Source organism: Mytilus trossulus, chromosome 4 (genome assembly GCF_036588685.1).
Source record: "Mytilus trossulus isolate FHL-02 chromosome 4, PNRI_Mtr1.1.1.hap1, whole genome shotgun sequence".
In the NCBI taxonomy this organism is placed as follows: Eukaryota; Metazoa; Mollusca; class Bivalvia; order Mytilida; family Mytilidae; genus Mytilus; species Mytilus trossulus.
The window spans coordinates 3,916,831-3,928,557 of NC_086376.1; the positions used below are offsets into that span (position 1 = coordinate 3,916,831).

The 11,727-nt window shown below is 31.7% G+C and overlaps 1 long non-coding RNA gene across 1 annotated transcript; it reads right to left on the minus strand.

Annotated features, from left to right (window-relative positions):
- Nucleotides 1-290: 290 nt before the first annotated feature.
- LOC134714512 (uncharacterized) lies at nucleotides 291-5,708 on the minus strand. Its single transcript, XR_010106549.1, has 3 exons — nucleotides 2,816-5,708; nucleotides 2,172-2,260; nucleotides 291-1,316 (listed from the first exon to the last, which is right to left on the minus strand). It is a non-coding gene; the product is annotated as an uncharacterized LOC134714512 (long non-coding RNA).
- Between the last annotated feature and the right edge of the window lie 6,019 nt (nucleotides 5,709-11,727).

The following is an 11,727-nucleotide window of genomic DNA, read 5'->3' on the forward strand; positions in this document are numbered from 1 at the left end:
TATAACTTATCCAACTTACATTGATACATAAAAAAATGATAACTTATATATTCTTAATTGTTGACCTTCCGTGCAGTGACATAATTTACAAGTATGAAGAGAAAAGCAGGGGTAATCCCTCCCCTTACCCCTCAATCTCAGCCTGCTAGTCTCTCCATTCACCAATAAATGTTAGTCAGGAAGGCAACTAAAGCAATTCTGTAAAAAATAACAAAACATTTTATACACAATATTATCAGATGCATTAAAAAAAAAATATATTGTAAATAAACCGAAAATATTTAACCCTAATTTCATACCACCCAGTTATTATCTAGAACTCTGTTTACAATTCTTATTTTTTTTTTTTTACAGAGCTCTAAATAACAACTCTCTTCAAAACGAATCCACCTGATATGAACTAAAAATTGTACAAAACCTTTACCAAAGGAACTAACCAGTATGAAAAAATAAGCAGGGGTATTCCCTCCCCTTGTATAATCTCAGCCTGCCAGTCTTTCCATTCATCACAACTGGTGTTCCTGATAATTTACAGAACACTATAAAAAAGAGTGTTGTACATCTAGATTGGACATAGTGTGATGATAACTATAAAGATACACTTGCAGTGCATCCTTAATTTTGTACTATGCTGAATACTTGTAGTTAATCTTCAACTAATCAATCAAATGTAAATAAATACAATTTGAAAATCATAGAATAGCAGCTTTGTCTGTTTTCCCTGTTTGTTCTTCATTAACAGAAAAATAATTTTTTTTTTTATGAAATAATGCAAAACTCGAGCTCTGTCTCAAATAAATATTTAAACATTGTCCATCCTCATTCTAATGATAAATTAATACTTCTTTATAAATAGTAATCATAAATGCATTCAAGATTGCATAATGAAACTGTACAAAATACCACAAATTATTTTTTTACTTTTTTTTTGACGTTCCACACAGATTTATTCTTATGTAACCAAACATCTTCAAAAAAAGAGATTTAAACCAATGGCAGTTGCCTGATTGTTCTCGCTGGTCAAATCAAAATTTTAACATTAAAGTGCTTTAACTACTTCATGTATGACCATTTAGCACCTGTAATGCTAAAACTGTAGGCCTCTGAAATTCTAATATAATTGACATGTCTGGTTAAAAAGACATAAATCTTTACAATTGACTCTCTCCTATCCTTCCTCTCTCTCTCTCTCTGTTGATTTCAACAAGAATAATAATACACTATATTGTTTGTCAATAATTGTTTCCAAGTTCATCTAAATGGCAAAATTTGTCTTTTTCTTTATCAGTTGATTTGTAAATTCCCAATCAGTTAATCTACAAAGAAACAACAAAATGTCAATTAAAACATGGAAAATAAATTGACAAAATAACATATTTAATTCTTATTGATATGTCAGAAGTGATTCATACCATTTATACATATAATATTGATTGATTGATTGTTGCATGCTTAATGTCCAGTGGCAAATATTTCATGCATATTAAGAACAAGGTGGGCGTAAAGGAAATTACCATGACATTATAATTTTAGCGTTAAACATTGCCTATAACTCAGAATGAGAGTATTAAAACTTGCTAGTTAGTATCAATGTTTCTTTTCAAAATTCAAACATTGAAATAATTTGGCCAAGACTTAACAGTATGATAAAAAAAGTATGATGATAATCAAGTTTCCATTGTATAATTGTAGGAGTAATTTATTTTTTGGCATAAATAAATAAAATCAAAATAATTAGCATAATGAACGAGGTTGTTAAATGTGATATATGCTTTTTGAGTGCTTCTTTATTAAAAATTTGTTTGTTTTTGTTGCAATTAAGATTGTGACACGGTGTTGACTGCTGTACCCCTATTTTGACATGTAAACCTATCATGTTTTATTCACGCATTGTTGTCAATATAATGGAATTTTCGGATTTTCATACAAGTGAGAGGTTTAGTGCTATAAAACCAGGTTCAATATACCATTTTCTATGGAAGAAAATGTCTGTACATCTTTGTACCAATTAATTCAGGAATATGAAATTTGTAGTCCATTCTTTTGATGTGTTTATGCTTTTGATTTTACCATTTGATTAGGGACTTTCTGTTTTGAATTTTCCGCGGCGTTCAGTATTTTTGTGATTTAACATGTGTTCATTACCATTTTATTTTACTGTAAAACCTCACCTTGAAGTTGGTAATATAGTACTTCCAGGTCCTACTGTCCTCAGATCTTGTTATAGATCACATACAATTCTTCAAAATTTCCTGGATATCTGAAGAAGAAAAAATTATGTTGAACAGTTACATTCTTAAAAAAGCTTGTAAATATGGAATTTTAATTATAATTAAAAGTAGGACAACTTTTCACCCAAGTATAATAAAACATCCGATCAGGTACATACATGTTGTTTTAAAATTTACCAGGCTGATTTTTTTTATAATGAAGACCTTGGCTCTATCACACATTTATCTTTTTCAAATACTCAAAATAACCTATTGCTTATATAAGGTTAATAAACATCAGTCGTTTGTTTTAGTTTTACATGTTTGTTTTTTGGTTAATTTTTGGAACACAAGTTAGAAACTCAAAGGCCCTTTATATTTTCTCATTTGAATTGTTTTACATTGTCATTTCAGGGCCCTTTATAGCGGACTATGTGGAATGGGCTATGCTCATTGTTGAAGGCTGTACAGTGACCTAAAATTGTTATTATTTTGTGTAATTTGGTCTCTTGTGGAGAGTTGTGTCATTGGCAATCATACCACATCTTTTTTACATCTACATGTAATCACATTCAGTGTAATGTTTGTATTTTGAGTATAATTACCTCGTCTTTTGCATGTAACAGCTTCAGACCCAGTTGTGATGTGCCTTTCTGTGAGATTTATCAGTTTATAGTCCACTAGTACTGTCCATTTACATGAATACTGGTCACATCAATATAAATGTCAATAATTCACTTGCTGGTTCCAAGGCGGGTGTCAATATTTACTTGTCGGTCCAATTCCAAGGCTGTTCAATCCTGAATTTAGTCTATTCACTAAAAGTCAGTCAGTTTCATCATTTGAATATTTCATTGTCCACTATTCTGACTGGTCACATATAACATCATACATTAAGTCTGTTAAGTCAATACATTTAAAACTGGTTATTATTGGAATATTTCATTATCACTATAGTTGTTACCTATTTGATTCCACACATCTTCTATCCTCGTGTCATTACTGGTATATCTTTTTTTTAAATTGGCAAAAAAATCAAGTGGTTATTTAAGGTTTTTTTTCAGAAAATTTTGAATTTGAGATTTATAGCAAGCTTTTTCATCTTGCTAATTTATAAAAGTTTATTCATAAAATAATTTTATTAAAAGAAAGGGCAACTTAAATCATAAAATGATGGAAATGTTTAACTATCAGCTGTAGGGGAGCTTACAAAGTTTGCAAAGTATACATAAAATTCACATGAAAGAAAGATAACTCTTACAGCCTTGTGGTTTTATCTGTGGTGGATAGTTCTCATTGGCATTCTTACTACATCTCATTAGCTTTATTACCACATCTCATTGGCATTCTTACTACATCTCATTAGCTTTATTACCACATCTCATTGGCATTCTTACCAAATTGAATTTGCATAAATATCACCACTCATTGGCATTTTTAGCACATCTCATTGGCACTATTACCACATCTATTTAGCTTTATTACCAAATATCATTAGCCTTTTTACCACATCTCATTAGCTTTATTACCACATCTCATTTGCATTCTTAGTGCAACTCATTAGCTTCATTACCACATCTCATTTGCATACTTATAAGTGCATTTAATTAGCTTTACTACCACATCTCATTAACTTTATTGCCACATCTCATTAGCATTATTGCAACATCTCATTAACTTTATTGCCACATCTCATTAGCTTTATTACCACATCTCATTAGCATTCTTAGCACATCTCATTGGCATTCTTAGCACATCTCATTGGCATATTGACCACATCTCATTGGAATATTTACCACATCTCATTTGCATTCTTATCACATCTCATTACTTTATTACCACATCTCATTGGCATATTGACCACATCTCATTGGCATATTAACCACATCACATTAGCATTCTTAGCACATCTTATTAGCATTCTAAGCACATCTCATTGGCATTCTTAGCACATCTCATTAGCTTTATTACCACATCTCATTGACATATCGACCACATCTCATTGGCATATTAACCACATCTCATTGGCATTATCACATCATGATCATCTTTACATTCTTCATTGATCACTGGACCAATTATTTCAAAAATTTAAGAGAATATACCTTGAACGGATTTTTAAATTGCTTTTCTGAAAATCTTTCCCAAAATATTATCTGAGTACCCATTTATAAGGTATTGATCCAAAGTTGTTGAAAAGGATTTATTTCAGTAAGTTTATCTCCCCTTGATTTATTTCAATATGTTTATCTCCCCCTGAATATGACAATTTGGTAATTGATGTTTTTTTGTTTAATCAGACGTCAACACTTTTAATCAGCAATACCTTAAACCAGTACAAACATTTCAACAGAAACTTTGGACAACATTTAAAGACACTGAAGGTCGGTGGTTTTTCAGGTTCCATTTATATGGCTTCCGCCACCAATAAAAACTGGCAGCCTTGTAAGAGGTAGGAGTACTACAAGTGGTGTTGAAACAGTCATATCTTTCAAGAAAAGATAAATAACTTGTAGTTACTGAATTATGACAGGCAAGACTGCCTGTTGTTAAGCAAATTATTAAGGGAGTTTTCCAAGGCAAACACTTATTATGCCTCATTTATGGGCATTATGTTTTCTGGTCTGAGCGTCTGTTTGTTTGTCTGTCCAGCTTCAGGTTAAAGTTTTTGGTTGAGGTAGTTTTTGGTGAAGTTGAAGTCCAATCAACTTGATACTTAGAAGTAACATGTTCCCTATGATATCATCTTTCTAATTTTAATGCCAAATTAGAGTTTTTTCCTTCATTTTTAAAGTCCACTAAACATAGAAAATGATAGTGCGGATTGGGCATCCGTGTATTTATAAACACAATCTTATATGTCTTTACCAAATAGGAAGGGAGAACTTTGGGTTCAGGAGAGGAACCAACAATCTTTAAAAAAAGGGGGATCCAACCTAGAAGAAAGTGGGGATTTTAAATACATGTATATATCCACATTCAAATGCATTATCTTTAAAAAAAAAAAAAAAAAAAGGGGGGGGGGTCGTACCCCAACCCCTGGATTGGCCACTGGGGTCACACAAATTTTAGACTTGGAAATATTTTAGAAATGTAATAGACCCATTATTTTAATACAAGGACTTTCAGACTGGATTTGCATACCAAAAATAAAAATTGGTTTGTATCCCTACTCATATTCATATTGTTAACAAGAATTTCTATTTTTTACTGAATACATTATTTTTTAAAGAAGACCTATCCCTCTACAAGACTTGTACCTTAAACCCTTATCTGAAAACTCACTCCATCAGTCTCTATTCTCTCTCCCCTATCCCCTCCCCTCTCCTCTCATTTCTCTCCCTCTCTTGTCTTCCTTCAACCTATTTAATTAAGTACCAATTGTTAGTAATGGTTAGTGTTGATACTTTAAGAATAAGATGTGTTTATATTAAGATACCACCTGTAGAGGGATGGATAATTTTGCATGGAGACATACTTTTCGATTAAATATTTTGAATAACTTTTCAAACCAAATACAATGTATAAAAATTTATGTTTTCTGTTACTACTAGGAATTGAACAACAAAATGAGTAACAGTTCATTTTCAAATCAACAAAAATAAAATGAATATGAATATTTTAAAAAGAATACTTTTCACTACCAATTATAATCTCCTCAATGGTCCTGTGCTTGCCTGATGTGTTGGGGGTAAAGGGCTCTATCCCATGTATGGACAAACTAAAGACTTTAAAGGGGTATTTGCTGCTTCTCCCTTAAGCAAGTAGTATTCAAAAGTAAGAGCAAAGTCTACTTGACTCTGAGCAGGAACATATATACTGTTCCCAGCTCTGAATCAGAATAATGTATCCCGGAAGGGTTTGAGATCTTTCTCAGACTGACACCCTTTACTTTGTGAAATTCCAAAAATTATACTGATAAACCTTGCATTATGAAATTGGTATCTTAAATGCTCTGTTCTGAAAGTTCCTTTAAAAATCTGTATAATGGTTTGGGAATAGTGGATACATGTATGTTCTACGTCTGATTTTTAAGGGCAATTTGATCTAAAATTTGAAAATTATTTCACCAATTTTTTACTTTAATTTTAACATCAGACATGGCCAATTATGGTTTTATAAAAATTTAAAGGGAATATAGTATTATTCCTTTTTATTTATAAATTTCCATATGATCTTATCTTGAAATTTCCAAATGAAGGACAAAAGGTATAACACTATTTATCTTTATTTAAAATGTTAATTAGCTATAAATTTCTGACGTTTTTTTGTTTGTGTTGTTGGTTACTGTTCACTTACATATATCAAAACAATCCTCAGAAATAAAAAAAGTATACTCTAAATAATATTTAATTCAAGTTAAAAGATTGTATACATTCCGTATCATGATATAATTAAATCCCAAATTCCACTTAAAAGAATGTATCCATTACGTATCATGATATAATTAAATCCAAAATTTCAGTTAAAAAAATGTATCCATTCCGTATGATATGATATAATTAAATCCAAAATTTCAGTTACAAAAATGTATCCATTCCGTATCATGATATAATTAAATCCAAAATTCCAGTTAAAAGAATGTATCCATTCTGTATCATGATATTATTAAATCCAAAATTTCAGTTAAAAAAATGTATCCATTCCGTATCATATAATTAAATCCAAAATTCCACTTAAAAGAATGTATCCATTCCGTATCAAGTGACGATATAATTAAATAAAAAATTTCAGTTACAAAAATGTATCCATTCCGTATCATGATATAATTAAATCCCAAATCCCAGTTAAAAGAATGTATCCATTCCGTATCATGATATAATTAAATCTCAAATTCCATTTAAAAGAATGTATCCATTCTGTATCATGATATAATTAAATCCAAAATTTCAGTTAAAAAAATGTATCCATTCCGTATCATGATATAATTAAATCCCAAATTCCAGTTAAAAGAATGTATCCATTCCATATCATGATATAATTAAATCCAAAATTCAAGTTAAAAGAATGTATCCATTCCGTATCATGGTAAAACAAGTGAAACTGTGAGCTTCTGCCCACTGAGGCTACCCCCAACATATACTTCAGTATGCAGGAAGTTGTTGAGTTGCAAATCCAAAAACGGCTCACACTGTATGGCTGCCCTTTATTAAGCCTGAAACCAAATTTCAGAAATCCTTGTATTGAAGTTCCTGTGAAAAAGGTGACGAAAATTTTCAACTTGCTATCATGACTGTGTAAATGATACAAGTGTTTGGTTAACAGGAAGTTGTTAAGTGATGAATCTGAAAATGCATCACACAGTAAAGCTAAGTTTTATCAACCCTGAAACCAAATTTCAGAAATCTTTGTATTGTTGATGCTCAGAAAGACAATGATGGACGGACAGACAGAGGTAAAACAGTATACCCCCACTTTGAGGGTTTATTCTAATCCCCAAATTCCCAATTAAAAGAATGTATCCATTCTTTAAGTGCATCTCATTAACTTTATTGCCACATCTCATTAGCTTTATTAAAACATCTCATTTGCATTCTTAGTGCAACTCATTAGCTTTATTACCACATCTCATTAGCTTTATTACCACAACTCATTTGCATTCTTAGTGCATCTCATTAGCTTTATTACCACAACTCATTGGCTTTCTTAGCACATCTCATTAGCTTTATACCACATCTCATTTGCATTCTTAGCGCATCTCATTAGAAGGATCAACACATCTTATTGGCATTCTAAGCACATCTTCTTGGCATTTTTTGCACATCTCATTGGCATTCTTAGCACATCTCATTAGCATATTACCACATCTCATTGGCTTTATTACCAAATCTCATTGACATTCTAAGCACATCACATAAGCTGTACTACCACATCTCATTTGCATTCTTAGTGCAACTCATTAGCTTTATTACCACATCTCATTTACACTCTTATAAGTGCATCTCATTAGCTTTATTACCACAACTCATTTGCATTCTTAGTGCATCTCATTAGCTTTATACCACATCTCATTTGCATTCTTAGCGCATCTCATTAGAAGGATCAACACATCTTATTGGCATTCTAAGCACATCTTCTTGGCATTTTTTGCACATCTCATTGGCATTCTTAGCACATCTCATTAGCATATTACCACATCTCATTGGCTTTATTACCAAATCTCATTGACATTCTAAGCACATCACATAAGCTGTACTACCACATCTCATTTGCATTCTTAGTGCAACTCATTAGCTTTATTACCACATCTCATTTACACTCTTATAAGTGCATCTCATTAGCTTTATTACCACAACTCATTTGCATTCTTAGTGCATCTCATTAGCTTTATTACCACATCTCATTGGCTTTCTAAGCACATCTCATTAGCTTTATACCACATCTCATTGGCATTCTTAGTGCATCTCACTAGTTGGATTAACACATCTAATTGGCATTCTAAGCACATCTCCTTGGCATTTTTTGCACATCTCATTTGCATTCTTAGCACATCTCATTAGCTTTATTACCACATCTCATTGGCATATTGACCACATCTCATTGGCATATTAACCACATCTCATTGGCATTCTAAGCACATCTCATTGGCATTCTTATCACATCTCATTAGCTTTAATACCACATCTCATTGGCATATTGACCACATCTCATTGACATTCTTAGCACATCTCATTGGCATATTTACCACATCTCATTGGCATTCTTAGCACATCTCATTTGCATTCTTATCACATCTCATTACTTTATTACCACATCTCATTGGCATATTGACCACATCTCATTGGCATATTAACCACATCTCATTATCATTCTTAGCACATCTCATTAGCATTCTAAGCACATCTCATTGGCATTCTTTGCACATCTCATTGGCATATTGACCACATCTCATTGGCATATTTACCACATCTCATTGGCATTCTTAGCACATCTCATTTGCATTCTTATCACATCTCATTACTTTATTACCAAATCTCATTGGCATATTTACCACATCTCATTGGCATTCTTAGCACATCTCATTTGCATTCTTTTCACATCTCATTACTTTATTACCACATCTCATTGGCATATTGACCACATCTCATTGGCATATTAACCACATCTCATTAGCATTCTTAGCACATCTCATTAGCATTCGAAGCACATCTCATTAGCATTCGAAGCACATCTCATTAGCATTCGAAGCACATCTCATTGGCATTCTTAGCACATCTCATTAGGTTTATTACCACATCTCATTGACATATCGACCACATCTCATTGGCATATTAACCACATCTCATTGGCATATTAACCACATCTCATTGGCATAATACCACATCTCATTGGCATATTAACCACATCTCATTGGCATATTAACCACATCTCATTGGCATATTAACCACATCTCATTGGCATATTAACCACATCTCATTGACATATTAACCACATCTCATTGGCATATTAACCACATCTCATTGACATATCGACCACATCTCATTGACATATTAACCACATCTCATTGGCATTCTTAGCACATCTCATTAGCTTTATTACCACATCTCATTGACTTATCGACCACATCTCATTGACATATTAACCACATCTCATTGGCATATTAACCACATCTCATTGACATATCGACCACATCTCATTGACATATTAACCACATCTCATTGGCATTATCACATCATGATCATCTTTACATTCTTCTTTGATCACTGGACCAATTATTTCAAAATTTTAAGAGAATATACCTTGAACAGATTTTTAAATTGCTTTTCTGAAAATCTTTCCCAAAATATTATCTGAGTACTCATTTATAAGGTATTGATCCAAAGTTGTTGTAAAGGATTTATTTCAATAAGTTTATCTCCCCTTGAATAGGACAATTTGGTAAAAGATGTTTTTTTGTTTAATCAGACGTCAACACTTTTAATCAGCAATACCTTAAACCAGTACAAACATTTCAACAGAAACTTTGGACAACATTTAAAGACACTGAAGGTCGGTGGTTTTTCAAAAATGTATCCATTCCGTATCAGGATTTAATTAAATCCAAAATTTCAGTTAAAAGAATGTATCCATTCCGTATCATGATATGATTAAAGTCCCCAAATTCAGTTTTATGAATGTATCCATTCTGTTTCATGATATGATTAAATCCCCTAATTAAAATTAAAAGAATGTATCCATTCCATATCATGATATAATCAAATCCCAAATTCCAGTTAAAAGAATGTATCCATTCCGTATCATGATATAATTAAATCCCAAATTCAAGTTAAAATAATGGTCCCATTTCTGCATCACGATATAATTAAACCCCAAGCATTTTTTTGTTTTTTTTTCTATTTTTCTTAAAATCATTAAAAATGATAACCATGCATATTATTTTAACCATGCATATTATTTTCACCATGCATATTATTTTTTTTTTTTTTTTTTCTATTTTTCTTAAAATCATTAAAAATGATAACCATGCATATTATTTTAACCATGCATATTATTTCTTTTTTTCTTTTTTTCTATTTTTCTTAAAATCAATATTAGAATGAAAACCATGCATATTACTTTTTTTTTTCTCTATTTTTCTTAAAATCAATATTAGAATGAAAACCATGCATATTATTTTTTTTTTTTTTTTTTTTCTATTTTTCTTAAAACTATATACACATTTGACACTATCAACATTCTCATAAATAATTTTTCTGTTTCCTTCTTAAAATCTTTAACAAAAATAATGAAAAACAATTTTGAAATGGTCATTCCCCTTTTTACACAAAAATTTTACAACTTAAATATGTTACATTTACAATAAAGTTTACAAATTATTTAAAAACAACAAAAGTGGGAAAACAGATATCAGTACCAAACTTACTTTTCTGAAACATGTGTATTCATTTTTTTTAGTTCAAAGTTCATTTTTAAGCCGATTCTGTCATCAATACAAACTGAACAACTTAATTTGGATTCCAATATGGATATCAGATACCAGTAAATTTGGAGCAGATGATGCAGTGCACCTATGAATTTGAATTTGATCTTTTGTTGTTTTATCGCCACTTTTAAGCTCTACTTTGGCTATTTCATGGCGGCCAGTTTGTTTTGGGGGGGGGAAACCAGAGTGCCTGGAGAAAACAACTGACCTTCAAAAGGAAAACTTAAAACCCAAAGTCAATTAAGATTGGAGTCATGTGCACCCGCACAAGCAGGGTTCGAACTCACTACCTCAGTGTTGACTGGCTAGTGATTACAGTAGTTAATACTCAAGACCACTTGGCCACTGAGGCTCCCATGTTCCTATGGATATCTTATTTACATTGGTAAGACACATGGGATGTTCCTATGGATACCTTCATTACTTTTGAGAGGAACATGTGATGTTCCTATGGATACCTTCATTACTTTTGAGCGGAACATGTGATGTTCCTATGAATACCTCCATTACTTTGAAGAGGAACATGTGACGTTCCTATGGATACCTTCATTACTTTGGAGAGGAACATGTGATGTTCCTATGGATACCTTTATT